The sequence below is a fragment of the Plecotus auritus genome (assembly GCF_963455305.1).
Source record: "Plecotus auritus genome assembly, chromosome: 9".
In the NCBI taxonomy this organism is placed as follows: domain Eukaryota; kingdom Metazoa; phylum Chordata; class Mammalia; order Chiroptera; family Vespertilionidae; genus Plecotus; species Plecotus auritus.
Genome location: NC_137783.1, coordinates 49,942,480 through 49,959,631, shown reverse-complemented (window position 1 = coordinate 49,959,631; position 17,152 = coordinate 49,942,480). Strand labels below are relative to the sequence as shown.

The 17,152-nt window shown below is 42.6% G+C and overlaps 1 protein-coding gene and 1 pseudogene across 3 annotated transcripts in view; both read right to left on the bottom strand.

Annotated features, from left to right (window-relative positions):
• Nucleotides 1-17,152, bottom strand: part of LRMDA (leucine rich melanocyte differentiation associated) — a 1,091,841-nt gene that overhangs the window by 50,995 nt on the left and 1,023,694 nt on the right. The gene's annotated exons all lie outside the window — the stretch shown is intronic.
• LOC308258209 (large ribosomal subunit protein uL2m-like) lies at nt 3,279-4,171 on the bottom strand (annotated as a pseudogene). Its single transcript has one exon. The product of its transcript is annotated as a large ribosomal subunit protein uL2m-like (transcript).

Sequence of the window (17,152 nt, the reverse complement as noted above, 5' to 3'; positions counted from 1 at the left end):
CCTGGGCCCCTTGGGTGCTGCTTCTGTAAAGAAGTCACTTTATGATGTGCTGAGGTCCACTGTCCTAGAAACAGATCACTCACTAAAGCTCTATGGGGCTTTACATGTTTCCACTGCTGCCTATGCCTCTGTCACCCAAACCAAACCTGATCCATAGAATTAAAGGGAAAGTACACCCATCTATCACATAGATCCTTGTTTAAAAAACAGCCTTGAATGCTTTCCCATCCTCCTTTAAAGGGCCAGGGGACATCTTTACCCTACCAGAAAACTATACAATTGACAACAAAGATTCTATGTTTTGTCACACTGAGATGTATAGTTTATCAATATAAACCATACTTAAGCCAGTGTCCTACATTTAACCCTGATGATACTGAATTGGCACTCTCAAGGGGAAAAAACACACATATATAAATCTTAGCAGGACATACCAAAAAGTATATCCAGCAATATATAAAAATGTGTTGGACAGTGAGAACTGAAATGGAGGTCCACAATTTGACCCAATTAGAAATAAAGAATTTACTGAAAAATTAACAATAGACAAGTAAAAAGGGTGTCAACTGACTTTTGTGACTTTAAAACATAGGTTCTGAATTAACTTTTATCTCTGTTGAGCTTCCTAAACTATAAAACATTTATGGCTTCAACTGATATTGAGCTAAAATTATAGTTGCACCTGTTGGTTCACTATATTTAAAGGTGCTTCATATTCTTGCAGGAGTTATCAAAGTAAAATACCACATACAGGTATCCTTCACCTTACCCACAGAACCACTGACTGCCATGCGCAAATTCCCTATGGTCTTTGCAACCATTGCCTTAACACAGTGGTTGGCAAACTGCGGCTCGGGAGCCACGTGCGGCTCTTTGGCCGCTTGAGTGTGGCTCTTCCACAAAATACCACATGCGGGCGCGCACGTACAGTGCGATTGAAACTTCGTGGCCCATACGCAGAAGTCGGTTTTCGGCTCTCAAAAGAAATTTCAATCATTCTACTGTTGATATTTGGCTCTGTTGACTAATGAGTTTGCCTACCACTGCCTTAACATATCCCAGAGTGGACATGGATTCTCTGACCCAACAAGTAACAAACTGAAATAAAACTAAACCTTTGACACTTACAATCAGCTTGACAAAAATGGGACCCCATGGACACAAAATGGGATCATCCCATGGTTAAAATAGTTAATACATCCTAATATTGATTAAAACAAGGCCTACAGAAAGTAATAACCACTATACAAAATATATTTAGAGGAGATCATGGTTTCTACTACCCTCCCATTTAATTGAGCATTATTAGTTTTTCTTCTGTTGCTTGTGTTTTTGGTGTCATAGCTAAGAAGGCTTTACTAACCCAAGGCCATGAGAAACTCCTTATTTTCTTTCAAGAATTTTATAGTTCTAGCCCTTACATTTAGATCTACAATCCATTTTGAGTAAATTTTTGTGTATATTGTAAGAAAGACATCAAACTTTATTCTTCTTTATGTGGATATCCTGTGGTCCTAGCACCAGGTTGAAAAGACTATTCTTTCCACATTGAAATGTCTTGGCCTCTTGTTAAAAATCAATTGACCTTAAAAACAAGGGTTACTTTTTGGACATCCAACTCTATTTCATTGATTTGCATGTTTACTGTTATGCCAATATCATACTTTCTTCATTACTGTAGCTTTGTAGTAAGTTTTGAAGTTGGAAAGTGTGAGTCCTCCAACTTGGTCTTCTTTTTCAAGATCGTGTCACCTATTATGAATCTCTTGCATTTCCTTATGAATTTTAACATCAGCTTGTCAATTTCTACAAAAAAAAAGCCACCTGGAATTTTGATAGAGATTGTGTTTAATATATAGATCAACTTGGGGGATATTGCCATTTTATTAATATTAAATCTTACAATTCATGAACATAGGTGTCTATCTATTTAGCTCTTCTTTATTTTTTAATAATGTTTTAAGTTTTGGAGGTATATGTTTTATACTTCTTTTGTTAAATTTATTCCTAAGTAATTTATACTTTATATATACTATGGTAAATTAAGTTATTTTCTTAACTTTATTTTTTGACTTTTCATGGTAAATGTGTAGAAATACAATTGATTTTTTGACTATTGATCTGTACCTTGCAATTTTGCTAAGTCATTTATTAGTGCTAGTGGATTTTCAGTGAATTCCTTGAAGTATTCTAAAATGTAAGATCATTTGACTCCATCATCTGGCTGCTGACTGCAGACCCTACCCTTCACCCTTCTCTTTTGCCCCACATCTAGGCAAGTTAATAAAAAAGCTCGGGTACTCCTTCCCTTTCAGGGAAGTTCAAAGTCTGCACATGGGAACCCTTATACCAGCCTACACCTGACCACAATAAAAGCCAAAGCCACCCCTTCCTCACTAAAGCAAAGTAGACCAGCTTGGTTTTCCTCTGCTCTCCCCAGAAAGTCTCATGAGGTAAGAAATAAATGTTTCCAATCTTTCTTGGTGCATGTGTGTCATCAAAATCTTGACATCTGAACCAATTGGGGAGAAGGGAATATTGAGCCTATCCTCTGTGGGAAAACCACTAAACATGGCAAAATAGAAGCTAATCAAACATCCTATGACAGAGACAAGGTTAAATACAGCCATTATAAATCACATTTTTGAAATGTATTTAATATTATTAGAATATGCTCATGATATACTATTGTGAGAAAAAAAATAGATATGCAGTATAATCTAAATTTTCTTTTTAAATATAGGCGCACACACATATATATACTAGAGGCCCGGTGCACGAGATTTGTGCACGGGGGTGGGAGGGGGTGGGGCGGGGGAGCTCAGCCTGGCCTGCACCCTCTTGCAGTCTGGGAGCCCTCGGGGAATGTCCAACTGCTGGGTTAGGCCCGCTCCCTGGGAGCGGGCCTAACCCAGCAGTCAGACATCCTTAGTGCTGCTGTGGAGGCAAGAGAGGCTCCCGCCACCGCTGCTGCACTCACCAGCCATGAGCCCAGCTTCTCGCTGAGCAACACTCCCCCTGTGGAAGCGCACTGACCACCAGGGCATTGAGTGTGTGCCCCCTGGTGGTCAGTGAGCATCATAGCGACCAGTCGTTCCGCCTTTCAGTCAATGTAGAAGAAAGGAAAGAAGAAAACATTAAGAAGTATTGATAACTGGGTGGTAGATCACAAGTTTATTTTTATTCCTTATAATTTTACATATTTTTCAGGTTTGTTTTGTGTGTGTGTGTGTGTTTGTTTTTTTAATGGGGCGTCATTTTCTTACAGTCCAGAGATATCAGCTTTGGGCAGCAGCTGAGGGCAGCTTCACATAACTCTTCATTGGGGTAGTGGCCGAATCTTTCTGCCAGCCCAGGCCCCCTTTCGTTGCCATCGCCTGCTGTTAGGTCTCTTGCCCAGCCAGCGGTTCCGCCCAGCCTTGCCAATGACCCGTTTGTTATGATCAATGTTGCATACTCGGCCTCCTGTTGCTATGCACGTTTCCAGCACCTGCATCTGCCTCTTAGAAGGCAGCTGGATGATGGCTGTCTCATTCACCTTTCGTAGCAGCACACTGCACGTCCCTGTGGCTCGGATATACTGGGCCCCCGGTCTGGCTCACTCTCCACATTGTTGACGAGGGTCCCCACTGGCAAGGCCCCAGGAGGATGTGCATCCCCTTCCCGAGGAGCAACTGCCATGCGGCCTATGTGGACAGAATTAAGGATTATATCTCCAGCCTGCATGTTTTCCGTGGCAACAATCCAGCGTTTCCGGTTACCCCCAGCAACCAGAGCTATGACCTACAGGGATCAAAGCCGGCGAGGATGACCTTCTCCTCAAAGGGTCCTGGCTTGGTTTCCTGCTCCGGCCGGAACTGAAGAAAGTCAATCATGCGATGACGCTGCTTGTGACCCCCACCAATACCATGCACTCGGATTCGGCCTCAGATTTCCTCATTTTCAGTGGTGCAGTGGTATACGTGGTACGACTTCTCCAGGACACTAACTTGGCACTAAGGGCCACAGAGGTACGGAATGGGCGGCAGGGGAGCAACAGCGAGGCAGAGGGCAGCTGGAGAGCATTGCTTGTCACCTGTGCGGTTGGGAGCATACTCGGGCCGGGGGCAGCGGCAGCCAGGGGCGCCAGACTCAGAGAGCCCATAGCACGGGTCAGTACCCGCAGAGCCATGAGTGTAGCCAGGCACCGCCGGGCTCAGCACGCCACCATTACATTTAGCCTGGCGGCTGGCGCTCCGAGATGACGCTAAAGATCTATTTTTCAAAGTTTTAATGAAAACATTTATTATTTATTTTATTGTTAATTAGGACAAATAAGAAGTAAAAATCCTACCGAAGAGCCATAATTTTAAAAACAAAAGTTGGGGCTATATCACTTGACCTGGTGGTAGTATAAAAGCAGATTCCTTAGGTTTATTCTGTGACACTTCTGTTTTGTTAATTAGGCCCTTGGATCTACTTTTATAATTTTCATTATTTTGTTCAACAAAAATAAGCATTAAAACAAGTTTCCTTCTGGAAAGCACGTGGTTAGTACAACCTTCTATAATAATAAAAGTGTAATATGCAAATCGACTGAACTGCTGAACAGCGGAATGACAGTCAGGACTGCCACCCTATGACACCCACTGGCGCCAGGCCAGCCAAGGCAGGTGCAATGCGATTGGTCAGGGGCCCAGCCATCGCCCCATGATGGCCCCGCAGAGGGAGGCCCAGGCCACAGACGGCAGGCTGCAGAGGGTGGGCAGGGTTTCTCTCTGTGGGCGCAATCTATCACCACAAAGAGGAAGGCCCAGGCTATCCGGCGGAGGCGCTGCAGAGTGTAGCCTGGGCCTCTCTCTGTGGGGGCAATCCATCGCGGGAGCCCTGGTTGGGTGGGCAGGGCCTACTTCTTTGGGGCGATCGATTGGGGAGCCCCACGATCAATCGCCCCAAAGAGGGAGGCCCAGGCTATCTGGCCAGCAGCGCTGAGGTGGGTGGGTGGGGCCTCCCTGGGTGGGCCCTCCCTCTGCTGGCCGGGCATAGATCACCGGCTCCCAGACTGTGAGAGGGCACAGGCTGGGCTGAGAGACCCTCCCGCTCCAGTGCACGAATTTCATGCCCCTAGTTGTAAAATAAACACACCCAACTAATAACAATAAAACTCAAAACATTTTGGTTGGTTTTGGTACTTAAGAAGTGCATTCACCTTCCTTAACATCTCCTTATCCCAGGCTCCATGCTCCAGGTACAAGTCTGGGTCCTCCGATTCTGCAAATTCTACTCAAGTTTTTCTAATTCTGCTGTCTGATTCCCAGGTCTCCCAGGAATGCTGCTGCCAGAAGTATGCTTGTAAAATGTAGTAAAATATAGAATCCCTTCCTATTTTACACCCACAGCAATATTTCAAATTTTGCAAATCATAAAATACACTTCATAAAATGATTCTTGATTTATTTTCTAATGCTTGCTCGCCTTGAACTCAATTCTCCGAAAATATCTAATAACCTTCCGGTCCCACACTTTCTCACCCCTGTGCTCCAGGGTGCCTTTCTGCTTTGCATCCTCCTCCTCCTCTTCAGATCAAGTGTTTTTCCTACTACCTTTCTGGATTCCTCTCCATACAAGCAGCTTCTTCAGTTGCCTCCTATGTGTCCTTATTGCATTTAAAAAAACCTTTATGGTAGCGCTGACAACACTGCAATGAAGTAACTAGTATGATGAAATAATACTTTTGAAATGTTTCCTTGGACCACCTGGTCAGTGGTCTTCAATGCTGTCTTCCTCTAGCCCTGTGGTTTTAACTCTGTTTTCTGGATCTCATAAATCTCTGTGAAGATGTGTCATTGAGCATTGCTGGCAGCAAAGCAGGTGGAGCTAGATACCCCCATTCCCAATCCATTTTTATCTACTTTACAACTTGGTCTTCAAAGGAGTCCATTGGAAGAGAGATCCCAATAGGTATTAAAAACATGAACTCCACAGTTTAACCTGAAAAAGACTGGACAGATATAGAGTGTGGGCTATGAAAGGGCAGATGCAGTAGGGACATGGGCCAGGGTCTTTCTCACAGATAGGACAGGGGGTGAAGCTCTGGCAGGGTAGATAATTACCTCTGGTCACAGGCTCTGCAAGTCCTGACTCAACAGTGATCCTGAGCCATCCATTTGTGCAACAGAATTTCAGAGCCAGAAGGAATCACACAATTATCTAATCCATCTTCCTCACTGTACAAGTGAAGAATGTATCCCCAGAGAAATTAAGTGGCTTGTTCAGGTTATCTGCACACACTACACCTTTATGGCAGTCCTAGGGTTAGAATTTGGTGTTTCCAGACCCATCTGTGCTCTTTCTACACTTAGTCTATGTATAAGGTCTGCCCTCTCTGCAATTATCTGGAAACAGCGGTGCCAGCTAAAGGATTCCAATCATCATCACTCATTTTCCTGCTCCCTCATAGGGAATAAAATGACTTTAGTAATGACTTCCCAAAAAAGAAAATATGTCACAAGTTTGTGTCTGACACTTGTAAACATCAGGGGGCTTGAGACACTCAGCCTGGCTGGAGTGTGCGAGTCCTACACCTCAGCTCAGAGCTCTCTTTTCGTCCCCTGCTTAGCAGCCCAGGCATCCATCTATGTGTCTGAGTTTGAGATAATCCAGATTAAGCCCATCCTCACCCTCTCACCTCAACACGCACATTCAATATTACTCATCTTGGTTTAAGCCTGTCTGCCTGTACCAATAGAGACCTGGACGCTACACCTGCCACGAGTCCAAGAGAGAGGCATCCCAGGAATTAGATGGCTCATGGAATTCTGCCTGTTCACAGGCAGCCTTGATGTTTTCCAGTCAAACTGCCACTCTCAGATCTTTCCCAGGCAGTGACCCTAAAAGCCATCATTCGGCACCAGCAAGGAAAGAACAAATTGAATCTTGCTTCCCCAAATTAATCAAAGCTATCATTCTGTAGGGCTTGCACTTAACACCCCACGATATATTTTGAGAAGTTAGGGTCCCCTGTGTCCTTTGTTAGCCTACATACCCAGCCCTCCATGTTGCTTGGAAGTCCTCATATCAGCATGATTTCAAGAAATGCTTGAAAATGGTAAGAAACTGAGGCTGCAAGGTGCTTTAAAATGTGTGTTAGTGTTCTTTACCCTTTTTTTGCTTGAAACAGAGCAGCTCTCTCACACCTTTATCACTCATGTCCAGGGTAGCAAATATGTTTCATTTGATTGTTAATGGCTGCCTAGGCCCCATCTTAGAAAGGATTCTGAAGCACAGAGAGGAAGTGACATCATAGTGATGTAGCAAGGCCTGGGCTATCCTATCTAATAAAGAGGGAATATGCTAATTGATCCTCACGCCATCGCAAAGATGGCGGCACCCACAGCCACGAGATGATGGTGCCCAGTTCCCTCAGCCCCACTGGGGCAGCAGGCACAAGGCAGGGCCGGGCCCACCCCCAGGAGGGACCAGCCACTCCGCATGCCTGCCTCCAGAGTCCCCCAGTCCCCTCAGTCCCCCAGCCACCCAGGGCTGCCCAAGGCTCAGGTAACCAGGGCTGGCCAAGGCTTGTGCTGCCGGCAGTGGCAGCAGCAGAGGTGTGATGGGGCGTCACCTTCCCCTGATCGCCAGGTCACCTCCTGCCCCTGAGGGCTCCCAGACTGTGAGAAGGGACAGGCCAGGCTGAGGGACCCTCCCCACTTCCAGTGCATGAATTTTCATGCACCGGACCTCTAGTAGGAAAATAACCAGCAAATTTCCTGCATGGCTTTCATCCCTGGTGTATGCAGAACAGTGGGACTGTAGCAAGAGTGGGAGGGGGAGAGGAACACTCATTCTGTGGAGCCCAAGGTAGGCTTCTAGTCTCCCCTGCAGAAAACACTGGCCTGGCCATCCAACACACATCAGCCTTGCTCTGTTCCACTCTGCCTCTCCCCACAACCTCTGGTTAACACCATTCTCTCTGTGTAATTTGACCATACTCCATAGCAAGGCATGCGTAGCTCTCAGACTCTAGACAAGATGAAACCCACTTTAAATCGTACATTTCTTCTGAAGATAAGCTTGAGAACAGTGGTTCCCAACATGGGGCACATGCCCCACAGGGGCGCAGTTTGATTTTTAAGTGGGGCAATTTGAGAATGAGTTATTAACAGTGAATCTTTTGCATTTCTTATGGTTCTAAGGGCCTCATATACACTATATAAATATATATTGTGACATATTTATGCATTTCAGTTCTCTATTATATGTTCTGAAACTTTATTTGCTATTTTTTCATATTACTTCATATTATTATTATTATTTAACAACTAGAGGCCTGATGCATGAAGATTCGTGCAAGAATGGGTCTTCCTTCTCCTGGCTGCTGGCACTGCCTTCGCTCTGGCTGGAGCAGTCTTTCCGCTCCAGCCTGGAGCTGCCTTTCCACTCCGGCCTGGCCTGGAGCCCAGAGGCCTGGAGCGGCTGGGTGGTGCGGAACGCCTGCGTCCCAGCCTGCCCCCGGCAGCTCAGCGCCTATGTATGCAAATTAACCCACCATCTTTGTTGGGTTAATTTGCATGCTCACTCCTGATTGGCTGGTGGATGTCACGAAGGTATGGTCAACTAGCATGTTACTCTTTTATTAGGTAGATTTCTTAGTGATTTCTTCCTCAGTTCTTCAACTGTCCTTTTGTTCTTTTATTTTTCTCTTTCATGGATGCCATGTTCTTTGAAAGCCTGTTTAGACCAAATTAATGGCCTTTTAGGCTTCCTCCATGTAAATGGGAGTTCACTTTTTGAACAATAAGAACTATATGTCATGGGGGGGAGTGAGCATCAGGATTTTAGGTGGGGTATGGCCAAAAACGTTTGGGAACACTGCTTTAGAAGGAAATATTCCAAAAAGGTATATGTTTGTAGCTCATATCTGGCACATCAAAATTTATTATGAAGCTGATACAAAGACTCTTGAATGTATGAAGAAATCCAAATGCATGAAGTTTATGGTAAAGTTTCTCACTCTGCTCCATGCCCCAACCCAAACCTACTACCAACCCAGCCAACCTCATCCAACTTAGAGGTTCTCAAAGGGGGGAAGGGGGTTCTAGACTAGCAACATCAGCATCACCTGGGAATTTGTTAGAAATTCAAATTCTCAGTTTTACACTACTTACTTAACCTTACTCATACTTACTCTATTTCCTCTCATACTTACTGAATCAGAGTCTCTTAAAGGGTGGCTCAGCAATTTTTTTTAAGAGAGAGAGGGATCAAGAGGGAGAGAGAGAGGAACACTGCTGTGAAATCAAAACATCCATCACTGCCTCCTGCATGCACCATACAGGGGATGGAGACTGCAACCCAGACATGTGCCCTGACCTGGAATCAAATCAACAATCTTTCAGTGCAAGGGATGATGCCCACATTGACCAGTACAGCAATTTGTTTTTAAGAAAGCCATCCTAGTGATTCTGGTACAGTGCATGCCCAAATTTGAAAACCAACACCGTTTTTCTGCCTAATAGAATATTTTGCAATGATGGAAACCATGTCCTAAGTTTGTACTGTACAATATCATAGCTACTGGCCACATGAGGCTATTGGGCACTTCAAATGTTAAATTTTGAATTTAAATGTAAGTAAGCATGTATGGCAAGTGTCTACTATATTGGTTAGCATAGATCTAGAATAGTCACATTTAAATATTTGGGTTTCTGGGAACTTTATCAGTATCTAGTAAAAAATGCATATATTATAATAAACAAAATTTGGTAAACAATTTCTGGATATCCAATGGAATTACAGAACATTCAAGAAAATGTATTAATTATCCACCCACAAATTTTCCAGCAACAAAATGTACAATTTATAGGCTCTAATTAAACTTGAAACATAAAGCATCTCTATGTACATCATGTGGAACTTATTTTCCAGACCAATGAAATCACAGATTTTGTACATTGAGTTCCAACAGAAGTGTTCAAAAATATTTCACCAAAACAGAAGAATAATTTTCTGGATTCAGAAGAGGCTGTGAAGCTGTGCATTAGGAAAATAAATATGTTAAACTTCTAAATATCTCTAAGATCACCTGTTTCCATCATTATATATTAAACAAGTTCAGTCAATGGTATGTGTTATAACAGTGGTCAGCAAACCGTGGCTCGCAAGCCACATGCAGCTCTTTGGCCCCTTGAATGTGGTTCTTTCACAAAATACTATGGCCTGGGCAAGTCTATTTTGAAGAAGTGGCGTTAGAAGAAGTTTAAGTTTAAAAAATTTGGCTCTCAGAAGAAATTTCAATCGTTGTACTGTTGATATTTGGCTCTGTTGACTAATGAGTTTGCCGACCACTGTGATATAATATGATTAGGTCAATAGGCTAGGAGTCCTAGTGTAGAAGTGTCCACACTTCTTGGATATTGGATAGTATGAATGCCACCTTCCAATGGAAAATTATTCTCTTATAAAAGAAATGATTTGTATGTGGAAGACAAACCTTGTCCGCTGTCCCTATCATTATTTCTGATTTACAAAAGGGTTGTCCTGAACCATACTCTATAGTCCAGTCTCCTAGTCTTCAATGTTCTACTATAACAATTAAATCCCATCACCTTTGAAGGCTCAAATCAAATTATCTCCTCCTCTACCAACACTGTTTTCCATTTTCCAAAAGCGTAGACCATGCATCCAAACAATATTCCAACATTTGAACAGTTATTTAAATTGTTATGCATTATAGTTTTCTCTTTCCCATTACAAGTTTCTACAGAGCAGGGACCATATCTTTTAATTTTTTAAAAAAATATGTTTTTATTGATTTCAGAGAGGAAGGGAGAGGGAGAGAAAGACAGAAACATCAATGATGAGCGAGAACCATTGATTGGCTGCCTCCTACATGTCCCTGGGGGATCAAGCTCACAACCTTGGGCATATTCCCTGACCAGGAATCCAACTGTGTCCTCCTGGTTTATGTGTCAATGCTCAACCACTGAGCCACAGTGGCAAGACTTAACTTTTTAACCTGGAATTTTCTATTTCAATGTTGAGAAAAAAGTAGGTGCATATAAATAGTTATGAGTGAATAACCTAACTCAGATTCAACTAGTATTTGAGTGCCCACAAATATTGTACTGGACATATATGTCTGTTTGCATTTAGTCACCACAACAACCCTGAGAGGAAAATAACATTAGAGTCATTTTGAGGATAAGGATATGAAGGTTCAGAGATACTGGACAAAGTTTTCAATCCCAGTGTGCAATTAAAATTATAGACATTAGTGTTAAGACCATGGGTTCAAATAGCAGCCCCACCTCCTCAGCTGTGTGACAATGGATGTGTTATTCACGTAAAATCTCAGTTCTTTCATTGAAAAAATGGAGCTCTTAATTGTACATAATTCATAGGGAGGAAATAAATAATATTAATGCTTATTATGTATATATAATGTAATATATATATATACACACACACACATACACACACACACACACACACATATATATATATATATATATATATATATATATATAAATGCCATGTAAAAGTTATGTTTCCTTGGAGAAATGACTGACACAGGGCTAGGGCAAGTATATGAGAACCTGGAATAGGAAATAATGAACAGTGCTATAAATAGTAATTAGAGTACATCAAAAATTATAAGAGTCAAACGGAAGGGTCTCTGATTAGAAAATCTTAATTCATCAACAAAATATATAATTAGAGTAATGGATTATAACCCATGGAATGAAATAAAGATCCATGAGACCATAATGGAGAGCTCTCTTCCTTATAGTAGAATTTCAACTAATAAATGTGGGATGATATAAGTAGAAAAATCACCATTTTGCAAATACCACAGTAATAACTGTTGTACGTAAGTACCACCAATGGATTCTAAAATTGGTGAATAAGACTATGATGAGAAACAGGATATTTGCACAGTCTCAAAGTATCTTCCCACAAGATACTTATCAAATACAAAGGCAAAATAGTAACTTTACAGTTGAGAAACCTGACAGACACTATCTGAGCCAAGTTATCAAAGTTAGCATCAAAGAAATGGGACACATTGATATCTTGTTTGTCTTGATATAATGCACTGGGAAGGACACAACATGCTATTCTTGTCAAATATGCAGCATCTCTGAAGAAATATCTAGAATATACAAATTAAAGAATATTCCATAAAATAATGGGCCAATACCCTTAAAAAATATCAATGTCTTGAAAGACAAAGAAAGAATAAGGAACTCTTCCAGATTAGAATGGCCTAAGGAGACATGACAACTAAATGCAATGCGTTATCCTGAGTTGGATCCTACACTAAAAAATAATATTAGTGCTACAAGAGCAGAAATTTAAATATGGTCTTTAGATGAGACAATAGTATTGTATCAATGTTTGATCATTGCATTTTGGTTATATAAGAAGTTAACACTTGGGAAATCGGGGAGAATTCTTGGACTAAACTTTCAACTTTTTGTTAGTTTTAAAATAATCCTATCTAATAAAAGAGTAATGTGCAAATTAACCATCACTCTGCTACACCCACAAGACACTCCCACAAGCCACGTCCATCAGGCAATCAGGAGCGAGTATGCAAATTAACCCAACCAAGATGGCTGGGGCCACGGAGAGAGCAGGAGGGAGGCTTAGGTTTCCCTGGCAATGGAGGAAGCCAAGCTTTCCGCACACCCTGGCAGGCCCAGGCCTGCACTCCAGGCTGCAAAGTTTCAATTATAGAAGATAAATAAATCCCAACAAAAATGGTAGCAGCCATAGAGCTGGAGAGAGCAGGAGGCTAGGGTTGCCATGGGCGATGGAGGAAACCAAGCTTCTGAAGCCCTGGCCTGCCTTGGCCTCCACTCAAGGCTACAAAGTTTCAATTATAGAAGATAAATAAATCCCAACAGAAATGGCTGCCGCCACGGAGCAAGCAGGAGGCTTGGCTCTGCTCCAGGCTACAAAGTTTCAATTGTAGAAGATAAATAAATCACAGATACCAGGGCCTCCGCTTGGGTCGCCAGGGGGCGTGGCCGGCCTGCAAACCACCACAGGCCCCTCACCCAGGCTGCCCCATGCCCCAAGGGAACCCCCACCCTGATCCAGGACACCCTTCAGGGCAAACCAGCTGGCCCCCACCCATGCACCAGGCCTCTATCCTATCTCATAAAAGAGTAATATGCAGATTGACCTCACTCCAACACACAAGACTGCTGCCCCCATGTGGTCAAAGATGGCTGCCCCCATGTGGACACAAGATGGCCACCACAAGATGGCCAGCAGGGGAGGGCAGTTGGGAGGGAACAGACCTGCAAGGGAGGGCAGTTAGGGGTGACCAGGCCGGCAGAGGAGGGAAGTTGGGGGTGACTGGGCCTGCAGGGAAGGGCAGTTAGGGGTGACCAGGCCGGCAGAGGAGGGAAGTTGGAAGTGACTGGGCCTGCAGGGAAAGGCAGTTGGGGGGGACCCAGGCCTGCAGGGGAGAGCAGTTGGGGGGGACCAGGCCTGCAGGGGAGGGCAGTTAGGGGAACCAGGCCTGCAGGGGAGGGCAGTTAGGGGCAAACAGGCTGGCAGGGGAGCAGTTAGGCATCAATCAGGCTGGCAGGGGAGTGGTTAAGGGGTGATCAGGCTGGCAGGCAGAAGCGGTTAGGGGCAATAAGGAAGGGAGGCAGGTGAGCAGTTGGGAGCCAGCAGTCCTGGATTGTGAGAGGGATGTCCGACTGCCCATTTAGGCCTGATCCCACCCAGGGCCTAAACGGGCAGTTGGACATCCCTCAAGGGGTCCCAGATTGGAGAGGGTGCAGGCTGGGTTGAGGGACGCCCCCCCACCCCCTGTGCATGAATTTTGTGCACCGGGCCTCTAGTTCAAATAAAAGGTTAAAAAAGTCTAGTGCCTGATACCTAGTAAAACCAGCAATTTAGAAACCCAAATGTCCATTAACTTATGAATAAACAAGTATTGTATATCTATACAAGGGAATATTAGACTATTAAAAGGGACAAAGTACTGATACATTATTAAAAAAATGATCCATAAAAACACCATACTAAGTGAAAAGAGCTTATCACAGAAAACCACAGCCTATGATTCCATTCAAATGAAATGCACAGAACAGATAAATCTGTAAAGACAGAAAGTAGATTAGTAGTTGACGAATTTGGGGGGGTATTACAGAAAGAAGAGTGAGTGCTAATGGATATGAAGTTTCTTTTGGGTGTGAAAAAAATGTCCTAAAATTAGATAATTTACAATTCTGTAAATTGTATCTCTGTAGATATATTAAAAAACATTGAACTGTTAAACTTCAAATGGGTGTGTTTTATTATGTGTGATTTATATCTCAAAAAAGCTGTTGTGTTTTTTTTTTTAAAAAAAAACAGTGTCTGATACATAATAAATACTCTAAAAATGGGACACATGATTATGATGATGGCAACGATCTCATACTATTAGTATCATCATTGTTTTCTTCTCAGTGGAGCTCAGAGCCTTTCCAGTATTAACCTGTAAGGTTTATCAGCATGTGAGTGGGTTAGCTGTATAATAATGACTTAGTTATTTGTTGTATTTTTCTATCCACATGAGAACCACACAATCTCTCTCTCCCTTAATTGACTTAATTGATGAAGACCAATGGTTAAAGAAGGATCTGTTTTAGTTGCAAGGATTGATGAAGATGCTAAAACACAAAGGCAAATTGTGACCTAGGGGAGAGATATCAATGTATTTAGCTTTTATAGATTTCTTTTTGTCTTTCTGTTTACTAAATAATTAATTAAAATGATTTATTTTCAACTTTCAAATGGTTGTGTTACTGCTAGCATCCTTGTTCAGCCCTCAATCCATCAGGTAAGAAAGCTCCAGGTGTATTTGTTTCAGGTGCAAATAATTGACTAGGATGACAAAAGCTGAGAATTTTTATAGGAAGGGACTGGGGGAAAATTCTGTAGGGCTTTGTATGGCAGGAAGGGGGAGCTTATTTGATATACAGGTGGCACCTTGTATAGGACCATATCCCTCGTGCTTGCAGATCATCCTAGCTCTGAAGGCACCTTCTCTCAGGTCTCAGGGCAGCCTCAGAGAGCTGAGGGCTGCCATTAATCTTGAGGAGCCTCCAAACGCAGTATTTGCCTGGGATTGATGAGAGGCCTTTGAGGCTTGCTCATTGCTGGTCACAACCTCAAGTCCTTGATTACTGTGAATGAAGCAAAGCCAAAGAAAACAATGCTGATGGCTGAGCACAGGCAGAGCTAGCCCTGTCCTGTCACAATCAGAACTCAAACAATTGTTCTGATTTGAAAACCCATGAAGTAGGCTTTTCTGAAGTTAATGAATGCCCATGGAGGTCTCCTGGAGAGGAAGCTCTGCTATCTGGTAGAGAAGAGAGAGGGAGAAGGCCAAAAGGAGTTGCTCTGTGAAGTTACATTCTTAACTAATTTGTTCCGAATATCCTCCAGTCATACATGTGAGAAATGACATCTGAGGGCAAGGGGCAGCAGTTCAGAGATAAAATAAGTTGAAGGCATTTAAAGTACTTGCCAAGGAAAAGTGCTCATCTGATAAAAATTTAGGCAGGAAGGATGCCAAAAACCAGGAGAGACACAACTGAGCGATGTGATGAGGTGATTGCTGCTCCAGCTGTCAGACTTGTCAATGGTGTGGAGATGCCAGATTTTAACTCAAGTGCAATGTCAGCCCCAAAGCTGCCTCTATTTCCCTGCATGGTTTTCATTAAGAAAGCACTAAGACTTGGTTCCAACTAGAAATATACTATCTGGAGCCAGTTCAAGATGTAAATTTGTTGGTTGATCTGTCTTCTCTTCAAAAATGGGATTGAAGTAGGAGAAAGAGGATACAATCTGACACTTTCACCATCACTGTACTGGAATGGAATGAGCAGGGTTTTGCTTGGGTTTGAGTTGTGGGCATGTTGGAAGACAAGGCATGAAGGACAGGGTAAGGTTTGAATTGCCTTGATAAAGGCAACATTTTCCATATTAGTTCTTAAAGGTCCCACCAGAAACCAATGGCATGAAAAGTGACAACTCCATAATTTTGAAATGTCAAACCAAATCAGGGTTCTGTGTTATCATTAATATTAGCCATAAACATAGGGCTAGGTACACATGAACTATGAGACTATAGGCAACACTGTATTCCACCTGCTTGTTTAAATTATGTAAGATAAATATATATAAGGAGAAAGGTTTGACATGTTTTTAAATGAAGAAGCCTAGGGCCATGAAAGTGCATTTCCCTCCCTTATTAAAGGGATGTCAAGAAATTGGGTACAGCAAAAGAAGATATTTTAAAGCTACTAATACAATTTTGGATATTAAATGCTTATTTATTTTCGTTCAAAGCACTATTCTCCCCATATAACTGACCATAATGAATCTGTTCAGTGCACTGGAAAACAAGAAATGTACACCCTCCCCACCCCCAACATAGTTAAACAATAGAGGGAATATCTTCTTAGGAAAATTAAAAGTTACTATTACAATGTCAAAGTCTCTTTCTCTTATGTCTGCCAATTTAGTGCTCTCTCTAACTTTGATACTTAGCAGGGTACACCCAGGCCTTTTTAAACATCAACTACTTAGCCAGTCCTGCAAATTCTCCTTGCTGTGACAAACACCCAATTTTAGACCCCAAAGGCATTGTCCCCAGAGGAAGCATAAGGGCCAGGAAATTCAGGAATTAGTAACAAGTTCATGGCAAAGATAGCTTGCTTTGTGTCTCATTTGCTTACAAACACATAGCAGAGTTTGAGATATAATAATCAATAGCTTCAAAGAGATGCTGGGTCAAAAGATGGTTTTCTGATACGAAAACAGTCCAAACTTATCCCTCACCAATTAAAACAATGAAAACACTGGATGAAATATATGAAAAACTAATTTCCAATAATTAGATGTATAGCAGCACAGGATATTGTGCCCTAAGGGAGGGAGAACAAATGAAGTGATTTCTAGGATTGCCTCAGTTAACTGTCTGAAGAGAATTTCCAGGTCACATCACAGGAAATAGGGACCCAAGTGGAGGCCAGTGTCTCTTTAAATAGAGGAGGTGGAACTGGGAGCAAAAGGGAAGAAAGGTGGTTAGAGTTCAAAGGGCAGAGGAGAGAGATGCATCAAGAGAGCTTCAGAAAACTGCAGAGAATCTGCCTCAGTC